At 39.9% G+C, this 16,864-nt stretch overlaps 2 pseudogenes; both read right to left on the reverse strand.

The window, feature by feature from the left end:
- LOC116587185 overlaps positions 1–16,864 on the reverse strand; it is a 50,319-nt pseudogene that overhangs the window by 14,867 nt on the left and 18,588 nt on the right.
- LOC116587405 lies at positions 13,061–13,161 on the reverse strand (annotated as a pseudogene).

Raw genomic sequence — 16,864 nt, forward strand, 5'->3', positions numbered from 1 at the left:
CTCTCTCTCTCTCTGCCTGCCTCTCTGCCTACTTGTGATCTCTCTCTGTCAAATAAATAAATAAAATCTTCAAAAAAAAAAAAAAAACCATAGTATTTGGAGAAAATTTGTACAATTTGGGAAATTCAGTAATAAGTATTTGAATGTTAAATTGTGTGAGATAATAGGTTCAAAACGAGTTTAGAGAATGAATAATGGAGGGAGGCTTCATGACTAGAACTGTCAAGAGTTTGGCTGAAGAGGGAAGACATGTCCCCATTTGAGTTGAAATGTGTTTGGATCACCAGGAGAGAAGAAAGTGAAGCTGGAGGGCAAGGTTCTTGTCTCCTGGAGTCGAAAAACAAATCTTGTGGATAAAGGAGAGTGAGTAAAATGATAGAGTTGCGTTAAGTGAGGATACAGAAGAAACTCTCAGCAGTGAGAGAGGTCCCAACAGTGTTGCCAATGTGGGTCTCCACTGACTGTCTTCTACTGAGAACTGACCATGGAGCTTGTGGCCTTAACATTCTTGAGACATCTTGGTTTGAGTAAGGACTGGTGAGAACATATTTAATGGCTTCTTTTTAGGGTCTGGTTATTCTTTGTTGATCACAAGTGACTGTCATTAAAAAAGACCCCTCCCCCAACCCCAGATGTCTATGGCAGGGTGGTCTGGTGCAATCCCTGATCTCTGGTTTCTTTACATCTCCACATTTTGGGGATTTCTTGAGTCTGATTACATACATAGCTCCCTATCTATTTCTCCCCACCTAGCCCTGCCTGTCCTACTCAAAAGGGTATTATTCAAGGCAAAGACTCAGTCTGTATGGAGATTGAGATAAGATAAATGATCTCTGAACCTTGAGGCTAGGACCTTGGAGGGCCTGAATAGTCTACATCGTGGGACAGGGAGTCACTCCAAGGCTTTATTTTGTTTCCCAGGCTGGAAACTACCTAGAGGAGACATGTGTAGAGTCATTGATCATTTTGACTCTAGCGGAGAAGTCCAATCTAAAACATTGTCCAAAACAACGGCCTGGCTGTTTGATGGCATTTAGTTGGGTGATTAGTTTCTTACGTTCAAGTTAAATAGGACATTTCAATAAATAAAATTTTGTAATCACAGGGCACAGAATCTTTATCTCACCTTTAATTAGAACAAATAGTTCTATTTTTTTTTTTTTTTACACTTTTGGTGGCCCTAATAAATGGAGTATCAAAACGAGTCATTGTATATTACTGGTTTTCATAAAATGCATAGGCAAATTATTGGTAATAATTTATAAAATATTTAGTCCCTGCTAGTCTTTATGAGAGAATTGTGGTGTTCCAGAGGATTATGTGAAGTAAGACACTGTTTTTTATTTCCTCCAGAATGGTACCGACATTAATGAACCATGGGCACATTTTACCTTAACCACAAAAGAACACACATCCCTATAGAAATGCAATTTAGTTTTGAAACTAACACCACTATCCAGCTCAAGCTCGTCAGTTGAGTCCTTTTCTGGTTTTTGGTACAAAGTCTCTGAGTACAGAATGAAACAGAAAGCCATGCTGAGAGCAGGACCGGAAGATCAAGCTGTCAACACAAAAAGATATTTGAGAGCCTCATGGAGGAGAGAAGATTAAAACTCCAGCTTTCTCATAGGTGACAAGGAGGGAAGACTGGGGCATCACCCACTGCTTAGTGTTGTTCGGAGGCTGATAACAAGGTAGAATAAAGCCAATGTCGCTCCATGTCGCTCACAAAACCAGGTAGGCCTAAAAGAGCACCATGAGCTGGCAAAGCACAGTGCCCCTTGGGGCTTGTTTCCTTTTGTTGGTTTTCTTTAAATCTCAGTTGTCAGCTAAGCAAACCTTGGACCTTTGGCCCCACATGCAGTCCATTGAGCATGCAGGAATCAGGACGGACTAATGGGTTTGTGTTCCTTAATCTTAGCCATAATTTGCATGTCCTCACTAGAGGTGACATAAAAATACCACATAATTCTTCTAGAGGCTGCATATTAATTAGCAGAATTGACATGACACATTAATCATATTTTCCTGGTATCACTCGGTTCCCTGCAAAATTGAGTCTAGGATTCTTTTTTAAAACTAAGGTCTATATAATGGATAGGATACTTAGCAGGTATTTGAATGAATTAGCTCTCTTTATACTGGAATGTAGTAGTACTTTTTGAGATATACTAAGTATGCAAAGATACAGAACAGAACTCCGAGTGATACAGGCAGGCTCAGAAAAGGGGAGCAGGGTCCAGGGACCCAGAGGGGAATCCTACAGCAGCAGCCAGAAGGGTCTTTGGCTGGAATGGAGTGAAATGGAATGGAATGCAATAGAAATCAAAGGTGAGCCAGCAGGGGATGAAAGCAGTTTATTGAAGATACAGATGGAGTGTTCTGAAGACTTAGAAAGGAACTTGAGTGTGGTCTTTGTTCAAGGCCTCTGGGGTTTTTATTGACGATGATGGTCTGATGTACATGTCCCCTTAGGCATCCAGGAACCAGTTAGAATCAATACAAAAACCTGGTGTTATTCCTTGGAGCCAGAGGGCCTTGGTCTAGAAGACATTTGTGACAGCTTCTTCAGGTCATTCTTACCAGGTCCTTCCTTAAATGGTATTTGTTCTAGAGAAATCATTAACTTTTTATTCCCTACAAGGGGGATATCCTCTACAAGGAAGACCTATGCTATTTGTGTTGCAAAGCATGTGTAAAGTCTGGTGGAGGTAGAATTCCTAGTAAGAAAAGAAGCAGAAAAAGGAGCAAAAAATAAGTTTTTATGGAGTCCTTCAGGTTCCCTATCCAAATCCTATTTAGAATATTTGTGTAGCAAAGCAATAGATAATATACATGTCTGTCTCTGGAGAGAGAGTAAAAATGAACCTCCTCCATCAAATTAGGTGCAGGCAGTCAGGGGACCTGAAAAGTGTGTGATAGAAACCTTCAACCTGCGGTTCTGTGAGTCGCAAGTTTGAACAGTGGCATCAAGAATTGTTCCATATAAATTTCTTAAATGATCAAAATTATTCTCAAATCTGATACATGCATATGGAAAAACTTCAGAGAATACCAAGGGAATATAGTACAAATATTAATATTTAGCGAACTCTTATTGTAGTTACAAAATCAGGAGGCTGATTTTTCTTCTATGTTTATAAAATGGTACCATATTCTACATTATCTCCTAGGGAAGTTATAATCGTCATGAATTTTCAAGAAAGCAAGCATTATTTTCTTAAAATTTCATATATGTTATAGAAATTAACATTATTTGAGCAAATATATGGAAGATAGAAAAATAATCCAGAGAGAACAAATATATAATGCCAGGTAGATATCCATGGCTCTGAGGTGTTTTGTTTTATTGACTTCTATCATCTGTAATCTCTCATACTTTCCTCCCTTTTCAAACTCCCTCCTTCACTTCCCAAAAAGCACTGACGTTAGGAGTATGGTAATATTTAATCACTGTACTATTTTATTTGCTGCTGATAATGAATACAAAAGTGATATTTAATAATAAGTTAAATATTTTATGATCATTGACTATTAGTTGATACTAGCAAATATCTCTACTTTCAGGTCCTGTTTTTGTAAGGGCCTATTTAGCCAGAGCGATTCCATCTCGGTTAAACAGTGATTTTGTTGTTTATGCAGTAAAACCTAAACTGCCCCTGCCCCTACCCCTGCCCCCCCCCCAACAGGGGAACTTACTTAGAAGCAAGTCCAGGAAACAAGGACGAGTCAGGCCAGGTGGAGACATCCAATCAGTGGAGTGTGCATATTGTCTCCCTAGCTAGCAAGGAGTGTGGGCCCTGCCTTTTGGGCGCCAATTCTGACCAAGGTGATAGGCTAGTTCAAAAAGCTACTGTGGGGTGTATTGTAATTCAGTTGGCCACCCATGTGTGACCTAGCATGACTATGCAACTTTCTCTGTGTGTTACAATCTCATTGGCCACCTGTGTGTGGCCAGGCTCAACCACATGACCTTTGCCCTTTAAAAAGTTAGTCTGTAAGGCTGGGAGGGGTGGCCCTCTCTATAAGAGGCAGCCCTGACCGGTCAGTTTGATTCTCGATGCTTGGCGGAAATAAAGCTTTGCTTGACCTTTGCTTTGTATCTGTCTCACTCCTTTGATCACAGACCCTAACAGGTTTTTGTTAGTTTTTGTTGTTTTCTTTTCTTTTCCTCTTGCTACCTTTAAAGTTCTCTCTTTATCACTAGTTTTTTGCCATTTTTAATTACTGTGTGTTGGTGTGGACCTCCCAGCGTTGATTTTATAGGAGGTTCTCTGCCTTCTGGATCTGGTCTGCTTCCTTCCCCAGAATAAAAAAGTATTCAGCTATTATTTCATCAAATCAATTTTCTGTCCCCTTTTCTCCTTTTGTAATCTTTACAGTGTGAATATAATTAGGCTTCATGGTGTTGTGGAGTTCCCTTAATCTGTCCTCATGTTTTATTATTCTTTTATTTTCTCCTGTGTAGTGTGAACACTTTCCATTTCTCTGGTTGCTGATCCATTCCTCTGCTTCCTGGGATACTATTGATTCCCTCTTGTGTGTTTCTTATTTCAGTTACTAAGTTCTTTACCTCTGCTTGGTTTCTTCACCTCTGCTTGGTTCTTTCTTATATGTTCTATTTCTTTGTTGAAGTTCACACTGGGGTCCTCCACTTTTTTCTCAGGTCCAATGAGCAACTTTATGACCATTACTTTATCAGGCATATTTCTTGTGTCCATTTCTTATTGAGATTTTGTCCTCTTCTTTCATCTGGGACATGTTCCTTTGCCTCCTGTTTTGCCTAACTCTCTGTGCCTATTTCTATGTGTTCGGAAAGTCAGCTATGTCTCCTGCTCTTGGAAGTAGTGTTCTAATGAAGAAGAGGTCTCATGGTGCCCTGCTGTGCAGGGTCCCCCATTCTCCAGAACCTGGAATATCAGGGCTCTCTCCAGATTGCCTTCAACCCAGTCATCTGCAATGGCCTTATTTGCCTATTGTGGGGAAGGCTTGGCCCCTTTATTGTTCATGGGCTAGTCTGGGGCTGCCTTAGATCAGATCAGGCATTTGCTAGAGCTGCAGTCACAGTGCACCACTGGGCACTCTCTCTGTGTTGTCCTCTGAGTGGCTTTTGTTGGTGAGTGGGTCCTGCACTGGGACCAGATGTTTGTCCCCAGCAGACTTCTGCAGCTGCAGTGTTATTGGTGTGTATGGTTTTCCTCCCCTCTCCCCAGGGCAGGAGTCCGTTTGGTGGGGTGCAGGCCTCTCTCAGGGCTGCTTGGATGCTGCCAAACTTGGGGTACTATGGTGCTGTGGATGGACTGCAGCTGAGGGTGTGTTGGAGGGGGTGGGTGCACAGGGTTTGGGGGGAACATGGAGTTAGTAACATATGTGCTGCTATGCCCTGGGAGAGCACCTGTCGCTGCTTTGTAGAATTCCTGTGCAGCCTGCTTGGAGCTGGGATGGGGGGCGGGGATCCACAGAAGGGTGTGGGGAAAGGGCGCACTGTTGGCAAGCTGGTGGGGAGTGTTCTTACAGGTTCTGCAGGTGTCCAGGCCTGTAGGCTGGGGTGTGTGGGTGGAGGGAAGTGGTGCCACCCGCTCTTTTGTTTTGGGAGAAGTCACCCTGCCCCTCCAGCACTGTTTGAGGTTAGGAAATAAATGTCCTTCTTGTACACCACAGGAACTTTTCAAACTATTGAGTCCAAGCTGTATCTCCGCTACCTTGCTTGTTATGCTGTCTTTTTTTAAGGGCAGGGACTCCATTTTCTGTTGTCCTCTGCATTTCCCAGAATAGAGCCATTGATTTTTAAAGTTCCAGGTGTTAAGCCCCACTGATTGTCAAAACTTGCAAAATTAAGGTCTTCTGGTTTTCAAAGCTGCATGTTAGGGGGGTGTATCATCTTATTGCTGGTCCCCCATGTGTGAGGTGCCTGGGCTGGGGTCTGCTGCTTTCTTCTGTGTTTGCAGTGGGCCGCCTCCCTCCCTGGATAGTCTTTTGGGTCGGTTTGGTTCTGGCTGGCATCACTGTTCTTCTTACCATTTTCAGTGCAGCCTCTTCTCTATATTTAGTTGTAGATAGTCTGTCCTGCCAGGTTGTTTTCTGGGTCATTCACACGGATGTAGGTGTTATCCGGGTGTATCCATTGGAAGAGCTGAGCTTCGGATCCTACTGTTCTGCCCTCTTCCCAGGAAGTCCAGAGATGAAATATTTATCAGAATTCTTTTTTTAAAAAAATTTTATTTATTTATTCGACAGACAGATCACAAATAGGCAAAGAGGCAGGCAGAGAGAGAGGGAGAAGCAGGCTCCCTACTGAGCAGAGAGCCCGATGCGGGGCTCGATCCCAGGACCCTGGGATCATGATCTGAGCCGAAGGCAGAGGCTTTAACCCACTGAGCCACCCAGGTGCCCCTATTTATCAGGATTCTTAATGCTCATCACTGGCCTTTGCTAAAAAATGCTTTATACATGAAGTATATTTATCTGTATTATGCTTCTATTCCATAAGCATCCATGCTTAGTAAATTGAATATGCATGAAATATGAGTGAAGAAATCAAAATCTATAGTTGCCCTTTATTCTTTGTGTTTAAACTAATTTTGGTACACTGTGTATTGAACTTAAAAATGTTTTGGTTTGTTGCTTAAACCAGGTCATGAGCTACAGCCATAAGCTTTTTAGTTGACAAAATCGTCTTGTGATGCAAGAGGTAACTTTTATTCCTTTGCAAATCATGGGATTTGTAAGAGGACAGTATAATTAACTCTGAAATTTTGGCCAACTTGTATTACTTTACTGTCTACCTTATTTAAAAACAATAATTTTTCAAGAAGAGTAAACAACTCTGAATTCATACCTACTCTATCCACGTTTATCTTTGCTCTTGCATTTAAGTCATATGTAAAACACTGTACAGAGAAAAGAACTATTGGCTTTAATGAGGCTAAAATATAACTGCATATATTAAGATAATAAATGTCTGATTATAAATGCTATTTAAGAACATTCATGGTTTTGGTTCTACATCCTAGATTAATAATAAAATCTGGTTAGACTGATACTCTTTTCTCCATATAATTATTACATTTCTGTATTAGTACTTTCAGTATACAAAAGACCAATTAAAACCCCATAAAATACCTTAAGACCAGAAACAATGTTGTAGGAAACAGGAGTTCCTCTAGAGCTTTTAAATAGAAACAGATTTAGCAAAGGGAGAATTAACGTCTTATAAAATTATTCAATTGGCTGTGCGAATGGCTCTGGACACCAGGAATGTCTTTTTGAACAAGATCACTGAACTGGTGCTTAAGGCAAAATGCCGCCTCTGCTAAGGGGGAGAATCAGGGCATTCCCTTGTAAATTGTTAGATCCCAGAACTCACTGTCCTTGTTTCCATCCAGGATCAGAAATCTCATCTCCCAACCCTGCCTGATCTACTGCATCTGCCTCCTAAAACTCATACAATGAATCTTGGAACACTGAAAAAATAAAATTAAAAAAAAAAAATCATAATGCCCTCACACAGGCAAGTATGAATCATTCCAAACCACAGTGATGCCTCTCTAATGTCCCTTGGGAGCAGTAATCACCAAAGAGAGAAGATGGTCCTTGCTTCATATCTGCCTTCTAAATGTAGTCACAATGGGTAGGCACGGTTGGTTCTTAGCCTTACAGATTCTTTAGTGCAGGAAGGTAGTCCAAAGGAAATTGAAAAGGTTGTTGAATGCCCTACCACCTCCACTGCATTCATATTTGCCAGTCTCTACTAACATCTTCCTATGTTACGATCTCAAAGAACACAGTCACCAGATGAACACATTACTCAGCAGCAACGTGAATTCCTTAAGACCAAGGTTCTTATGTTGTTTGTGGAGCCTTCAAACTTCCAGTAGGACTAAGTAGTGTAATGGCAAATATAAATTAAAAATAAAAGGGTTAGTTTTGGGGTGCCTGGGTGGCTCAGTGGATTAAAGCCTCTGCCTTTGGTTCAGGTCATGATCCCAGGGTCGTGGGATCAAACCCCACATCGGGCTCCTTGCTCAGCAGGGAGCCTGCTTCCTCCTCTCTCTCTCTGCCTGCCTCTCTGCCTCCTTGTGATCTCTGTCAAATAAATAAAATCTTAAAAAATATAATAAAAGGATTAGTTTTTTTTTTTTTTTTTTTTTTTGGAAAATAAGGGGAGGGGCGCCTGGGTGGCTCAGTTTCTTAAGCATCCAAATCATGATTTCCATTCTGGTCATCGTATCAAGGTTGTGAGATCGAGCGCTGCGTCCGAGCCTGCTTCAGATTCTCTCTTCCTTTCCCTCTGCCCCTCTTCAATCTCTAAAAAACAAAAAGAAAGAAAAGAAGAGGAGCAACGTCTCTCCCTTCCCTTTTCTTAGAGCATTTACTTTAAAAACCTGTAATTGTAAGCTCTTTCTCTGTCTCTTGGAAATGTATGTATGTATTTTTTTCAGAAGCAAAATAAGCTTCTTGTCAGCTTAATAGTCCAGAAATGGATTTTTCAAGGACCGGAGAACTAGCTCTTCAGAATGGAAACATTTAAGAAAGACAGCACCTCTATCTCTTAGTTTTTCTGGGAATGTATTTTTTTTTTTATTTGTTCATTCTTATCCTACATATAATACTTTCAGTATATTTGCTTACAAACTGTGTTTGTTCCATGAGTATTTAAGCAGTAATCACTGAGCTCTGTGGTTTAATTAAAATCACTGTTTTATTTTGCTTTTTACCTTTTACTAATGTATCACTCCTCTATGGATGAACATTTTGTTATTTCATGCCAAGTCCTTGACCCTAAGCATTAAAGCCGAATTGCTTAAAACTGTAACCTCACTTTGCTAACAATTCTCTACTCATCTCAAGACAATCTCACTGTCTAAAATGATTTGTTTTCCAATACTTATGACTGTTCCCAGGACTCATCACATAATATTTTCTAACCCCATAGATTAGCCTTTAGCATGTTGTTTTCTGTTGTCCACAGATCAGTTTTGGTCAAGCTGATGATATTGATGAGAAACCAACCAACAAGGCCACCGGGGTGGCTCAGTCAGTTGAGCATCTACCTTTGGCTCCGGTCATGATCCCAGTGTCCTGGGATCATATCCTGTGTCAAGCTCCCTGCTCAGAGGGGAGCCTGCTGCTCCCTCTGCCTGCCATTCTTCCTGCTTTTCCTCAAATAAATAAATAAAATCATATAAAAGAAAAAAGGAAAAAAAATCAGTTTCTCAGGGAAATATGAGATCAACTTGTGTCCCCAGGAAGGGCCTAGAGAGGATTAGCAAACAGGTCAGGGCTGGAGCTCAGAGAATAGGCCAGTAACACAAAAACCTGAGACTGTTCTAAAGATATTTCTAGACTTTGGTGAGAAAGATCATCATTATTATTATTTTTTAAGATTTTATTCATTCATCTGACAGCACAAGCAGGGGAGCAGGAGAGAAGAAGCAGGCTCCCTGCTGGGCAGGGAGCCCAGTGTGGGGCTAGATCCCAGGGCTCTGGGATCATGACGTGAACAAAATGGCAGTAGCTTAACTAACTGAGCCAGCCAGGTGCTCTAGTGAGAAAGATCCTTAAGAGTATTAGCATTCTTTTTGATCCATGGATAATATGGATTTTCCATAATTAGTTCCATTCAGAGTTGGATTCTGAAGAAAACCTTATGAATTATATTCTTCCTGAATCCCCTTAATAGAGATGGAATCAATTCTTGTGGGACTAGCAAAGTCAGGCCCCTGCGATACGTCTATTCAGAAGGTTAAGAGAGAAGGTCAGCACTACCACAGTTACCTCAAAGGGCTGGGGAAAACTGGGAGCATTTCTCACATTAGAAACTGGAAATCAGGGAAGCCGTTGGTGGAATATAGAATGAAAATTTGTTTCTCTTGATCTTCTTGAGGCTTCAGAGTATTTTTATTAATACAAGGATAACTTGATGGTAGAATTTGAAATAGTGTCCCATGGGAAGAGGTTGGCAAAGAGAAGGAAGGGAAATAAGAAACCCAGACATGTTGCTTCTGGGGGCCTGCCAGTCTTTGAGTCCAGTGTTTGGCTATCTTAAGACCATCCAGTATAGAACATGGTCTTTATACTCTGGGCTAGGGTAGTTTTAAAGCAAGTCACTGTCTAACAGTTCTCTTCTCTGTACTTAATTTTTAAGCCTTCCAATATGTCTGATCATACCAAGGGAATCAGTAGAAGGTATTTTTTTTTTAAGATTTTATTTATTTATTTGACAGAGAGATCACAAGTAGGCAGAGAGGCAGGCAGAGAGAGGGGAAAGCAGGCTCCCTGCTGAGCAGAGGGCCTGATGTGGGGCTTGATCCCAGGACCCTGAGACCATGACCTGAGCGGAAGGCAGAGGCTTAACCCACTGAGCCACCCAGGTGCCCCCAGGAGAAGGTATTTTGCATACAAGTTGGGTTAGAGTATGAAAGAATGACACTGTTTGTGGTTCTTATATTTTGCATGAAGTGATATGATATTAAGTCTAACCCGACTAAGTCAATATGTAAAGCTTTTAATCCAGTTTGAGTTGATGTTTATATGTTTGGTAGAAGATTGATAAGGGAAAAACTGTACTCTAACATGGCTGACCAAACCAGCAAGGGAATTCCAGTCCCTATCTCGAAGCCCTTCTGGGTTCTTCTTCCCTACCCGTTTCCAGCACGTGCCAAAAGTACCAAGTATGTGGACATAGGAGGATATAAATTACTCTCCCAGCTTGTGCTGGGGGTTCAGACCTTTGGAGATCACTGTCCTCTCAGCCCACTGGTGCTACATAAACCTCCTATCCTCCAAAGTCTTTGAGTACTGCTTGGTTCTTCTGTCAGGATCCAGTCCAGGTTCTGTAACAAGGTAAGTGTCCAGTTTTCCACACACCATTTTTTTTTAAAGATTTTATTTATTTATTTGACAGAGATCACAAGTAGGCAGAGAGGCAGGCAGAGAGTGAGAGAGGGAAGCAGGCTCCCCGCTGAGCAGAGAGCCCGATGCGGGACTCGATCCCAGGACCCTGAGATCATGACCTGAGCCGAAGGAAGCGGCTTAACCCACTGAGCCACCCAGGCGCCCCTCCACACACCATTTTTGAAGAGTGTTCTTTCCCCATAGTTTTTTTTTGTCTCCTTTGTCATAAGTTAATCAACCATGTATGTGTGACTTTATTTCTGGGCACTCTGTTTTGTTAATAAATGTGTCTTATTGAATAAATTTCACATGTAACATTGTTTCAATTTAAGGAATACCATGTGCTACTTTGATTTATTATATATTATGATATGATTGACATTGTACTATTTATCAGATTACACAATTATGGTATAATAGTATTGTACATCATAGTTATATATATATTATAATATTGTTCATTATATTGTATGATATATCTCTCTGGCATATTTACTACTTATTACAAGTTTATAACTTTAAACACTATCAGTCTTATCTCCCTAGCCCCCATCTTCTTTTTACCCCACTATTTTACCTTGTATTTTTTTTTACAGGTTTAATTTTTTTCAGATTCCATATGTAAGTGATATCTCATAGTACTTGCCTTTCTCTGACTTACCTAGCTCAGCATAATGTACTCAAGTCCCAATCATGTCGTGGCAAATGGCAAGATATGCACCCTTCTCATGGCTGAGTAATATTATTTATATACATGTTACACAGACACACACACACACATCTTTTTGATGCATTGATGTATTGTTTTCATTTCTCAGCTACTGTGAATAATGCTGTGGTAAACATGGGAGTACATACATCTCTTTGAAATCCTGTTTTCATTTTCTTTAGATACATACTCAGTATATATCTGGATTTGCCAGATCATATGGGAGACCTATTTTTAATGTTTTGAAGACGGTGCATATTGTTTTCCATGGTGTTTAGATCAATATGCACTAAGAGTGTATAAGGGTTTCTTCTCACCATATCCTGGTCAGTGCCTGTTGTTCTTGACTTCTTGATGATACATAGTCTCTCTGGTATCAGGTGAAAATCTCATTGTGGTTTTGGTGGGCATTTCCCTGTCGATTAGTGATGCTGAGCATCTGTTCCTGTGCCTATTGGACTTTTTGATGTCCTCCTTGGAAAGATGTTTTCGTTCTGCCAATTTTTAAGACAGTCATTTTTTATTATTAAGTTCTGTGCCTTTGTTACGCATTTTGCACTTTAACCCCTAATCTGAGAAATAGTTTGGGGAAGTTTTATTTTGTAGGCTGTCTTTCCATTTTGTTTATTTTTCTGCAGAAGTTTTTGAATTTGATGTAGACCCTTTTGTTGATTTTTGCTTTCATTGTTTGTACCTTTGGTGTCATGTCCAAAAATAATCATTGCCAAGACCAATACTGACGAGTCTCTTGTGTTTTCTTCTAGAAGTTCTACTGTATCAATTCTTGATCCTTCTCAAGTTAATGCCTGTGAGTGGTGTGAGATAGGAGTCCCATTGCATTGTTCTGTCTTTTTCCAGTTTTCTCAGCACCATTTGTAGAGGAGGACATCCTTTCCTCATTGGCTCCCTTGTCACATATGAGTGGACCATATATGCTAGAAATTAATTCTGGACTTTGATTCTGTTCTGTTAATCTATGTGTCTGTTTTTGTGCCAGGACCCTACTATGACTTTATAATATAGTTTGAAATCAGGAACTGTGATATCTCCAACTCTTTTTCCCCTGTAGGACTGTTTTTTTTTTTTTTAAAGGTTTTATTTATTTATTTGACAGACAGAGATCACAAGTAGGCAGAGAGAGAGAGAGCGAGAGAGGAGGAAGCAGGCTCCCGCTGAGCAGAGAGCCCGATGCGGGGCTCGATCCCAGAACCCTGGGATCATGACCGGAGCCGAAGGCAGAGGCTTTAACCCGCTGAGCCACCCAGGCGCCCCTGTAGGACTGTTTTGACTATTCAGGGTCTTCTCTAGTTCCAAACAAAATTAAGAACTATTTCTTCCATTTCTGTGAAGAATGCCTTTGACATTTTGATAGGGATTGTATTGAATCTGTAGATGGCTTTAGGTAGTATGGCCACTTGTACAAATTACCTCTCCTTGTCCATGAACAAGGGATGTAAAAATACGGAGTTTTCCACAATTTTGCATGTCCTTCTAGCGTAAGGACCATGCTAATCTCTCTGTATCATTTCAGTTTTGTGTATGTGCTGCCAAAGCAAACTAGGAATCTTTTATAGAGGCAGTCTTCTTAAAGCATGCCCAATACTGGAGGCCCTAAAGCTTAGAGCTGGCATGAGTCCATAGAAATCTTTACCTGAAATCAACAAATTTAGGGACAAGAACCGAAGCCAAGATGCCTGGGTCTGCATGTGGCATGTGAACTGGATTTTACCTTTATATACTCATTTTTCTAGGCAGTAGGGTAGAGTATACAACCTAAAAAACTCCGGGTAGACTCCCTTCCAATTCTACTTTTATTCAACTCCAAGCCAAATAAAAAAGGTTGGCAGTATAATTTTACCAAATGGGATAATGATATGCTCCTTTTGGTATTTGTCCCCAAACCTTGTTTATAACTCATGGCTGGTTTGCAAAAAGAAAAATTAGTCATAGGAAAGTTATAACTTTTGTTGTAATCTGCACACCTTCAAAAGCAATAAAAATAAACTGCTATGAAATAGGATAAGTGGAAGCCCTGAGAGAGAAGTATTTAGGCACTTCTACATTTCTTACATACCTGCTTAATAATTACTGTGCTGAATTGGAATTATATGTCTGTTTTTCTGGTTGCTCCCAAACACTATCCTTAAATGCAAGGAAAATGCATTTCATACTTGAATTCTGAGCAAAAAGCACAGTGCCATATTGTCTGTATGTAATGAATGCATAATACTTCTTATTTTTCACTGTTTTTTTTCAAATTTTTATCTTTTTTTGTGTTCCAAAATTCATTGTTTATGCACCACACCTGGTGCTCCATGCAATACGTGCCCTCCTTAATACCCACCACCAGGCTGACCCCACCACCCACCCCCAATCCCCCCCCAACCCTCAGTTTGTCTCTCAGAAGCCACAGTCTCTCATGGTTTGTCTCCCCCTCCAACTTCCTTAGGGAATACTAGTGTGAAAAATCTGAGGTATACACTTTGAAATATCAACGTGTAGATTCTTTCTAATGAGACAAACATAGAAGGGCTATTTTCTGTACTCATCCATTTCTTTCTAAGACTAATACAACTTGGCAGCATACTTTTATAGAAATTACACCTCACAATACTGTTACTAACTAACAGCTAAATTTTTAATGTCCAGGCTCTTTTACTTTACTTTACTTTTTTTTCTTTTTCTTTCTATTCTACTCCCCGACTTTGAGCAAATAGTGTCGAGTTCTACCAGTCATTACTAATTACAGTTGATCCTTGAACAACATGAGGGCTAGGGACTTCGACCCCCTGAGCAGTAGAAAATCCATGTATAACCTTGACTCCTCAAAAACTTAACTACTGATAGCCTACTGTTGACCAGAAGTCTTCCCAATACAGTAACATAAATAGTTTTCACGTATTTTATAATGTATTACATACTGTATTGTTACCATAAAGTACGTGAGAGAAAAGAAAATCTTAAGAAAATCATAAGGAAGAGAAAATACATTTATAGCACTGTACCATATCAAACACAATCTGGGTATAAGTGGTCTCATGCAGTTCAAACCCGTGTTCTTTAGGAGTCAACTGAATATGATATTAAGGGGGTACTTAATGACTCTGAGCTCAGAATTGTATTTCATTAAGTTAGAAACCTATGAGAAGATATTTTCACTCGCAATTTTGTTGCATTTCTTGAACTTCTACACATTTCAGCATAAAATTGTTTTTGTGTTAGTATTGGTGTACTAGTATTCACGGACTACCTCTGGTAATGGAGCTCTGGGCTAAAATCTAACCTTACAAGTGGTAGCTTGGCTTTGAAATAGAAAAAAATGGATTTGAAAGTGCCTAGAATACAGGTAAACATCGGAAAAAAACAGCAGACTCCATGCAAAGTATGATTGCGTTTAGTCCATGTTTGACGTAACTGCGTTTTGTCCAGTGTTGCCCTAAACATACACGTAATGTGTGTGATGTTCATTTGCTTTCCTTCTGATCTTATTATTAAAAGTATTCTCCTGTGAAGGGCCGCATAGAATTTTTATTTTTAAACTGCAGCATAGTAAAAATAGACCTTAAAACACTCAATCTTATTTTATCCCAGAAGTACTATGATCTCAAGGCAACCATTTGTACTGATCCAGTAAAATGAAACTCTTTCCTCCTCATCTATTTAGGTTTTGTACCTGCAAAAGGAAAGATTCTTTTTGTAGCATTGCCATTGAAAGTTACCAGGTTTAGATTCTTTCTACTTGCAAGAGAGCTGTTGGTGATAAAGAATCAAGTTGAAAATTGGAGGCTTGGATAAGAAACTCTCTCTGGTGATTGAGCACAAGTGAACATTTTTGTTTGGGGACTGAAATAAACTACTTTTATCAATTTTAAAGAAATCCTTGTAATGTAAATAGGTCATTCGTGATTCTTCAAACATGAGCTTTGCAAAATGAGCTTGGAAACGGTCTATATTTAAATCTGAAAAAGAACCCGTGACGAAATGATGCCAGCTATAGAGTTTCCAGTGTTTTTATGTCATTTATAGAGAAAACTATAAAGCTGTCCCTGACTTCCTGTGGTAATTAGTGCATCTTTTATGGTAACATAAAATGCTCAAATGGTAATGTTGTGTGAAGTCATTTGGTTTTTATCAACTGCTGAAATTAAATGTTGTCACTAAAAATAGTGGATATTGTCACTAAAAATAGTGAGATAGAGGGGCGTGTCAGGCTTTCAGAGTGCAGTAGTTCAGCATATGCCTGCCTGAACGACGATTTCTTTTGAGGTTCAGATTAAAGGCCAGACTTTGTCGTTTCATCCCTCACACTGAGGAAAGGTTATTGACTCCTATTCATTCATTTGCTTTTACGGAGGTGACAAAGAGAATGTCTGAAAGAAAGCAGGTCAGGGTAGAGGAATGAGGGAGGAAGAAGGGAGACACTTGGATATTTTTTGTTTATTTTACATTACTTTTATCTCCACAAAGATTAATCTAGTACGTTTCCTAAATTCGATGACTGAAGTCATCCTTTTAAGCTTTACAAAAGCAAGAGAAGGTCCAATTCTATTTTCATGTAATGGTGAAAAAAGACCAATGCCCCAGAAGAACAAACAAAGCAGGAAGAGAGAATAAGAGAATAAGAGAGAGAGAAGAGAAATAGGAGAGTGAAAAGTCTTCCTCGGGCTTCTGTATTATTAGAGACGGGGAGGTTCTCTCTGTTCGTTTGCAACTCAATTCATCTGTTCACTTCTTCTTTTGCTGTCCTTGTTCACTCTTGTCTTTGTGCATTCCTGTCTTCTCAGTGGCCTTTTAAAATTTTCATTGTTACAAGAACGCTCATGTTACACTTAACAGTTGTAATAGTGACTGCTAGAACCTTTCCATTTATTCCTGGGTCCAGCCTTTCCAGATGGTTAAGGTTAATGATTCCGTAGACACAGTCCCCTTTCTAAATCTGGAAAAGGCAGCCCTGCCCCAAGAAAAGGAGTTTCCTGGAGTCCTTGTCTGAGAGCAAATGTTGAATTAGAGCTAAGTGTCATGTGAGGATAGCCAGTTAGCTAATCTATTTCTGGGAACAGATTATCATTTAAAACTGTGCCATAACCCCATGATTATTCACTTGGTGACATGTGGTGAAAGTAGTCCTGATTTTGGAATAGAAGTCTGAGACTGATTGTAAATAGAAGCTCTAAGAGTACATGGAAATAGAAGTGGATGTCAAAGGAAAACATTTTATTCATTTAGTTGAGACAGTTCTGGTTGTTTGACAGTCTATTT

The sequence above is a fragment of the Mustela erminea genome, chromosome 3 (genome assembly GCF_009829155.1).
Source record: "Mustela erminea isolate mMusErm1 chromosome 3, mMusErm1.Pri, whole genome shotgun sequence".
Lineage (NCBI taxonomy): Eukaryota > Metazoa > Chordata > Mammalia > Carnivora > Mustelidae > Mustela > Mustela erminea.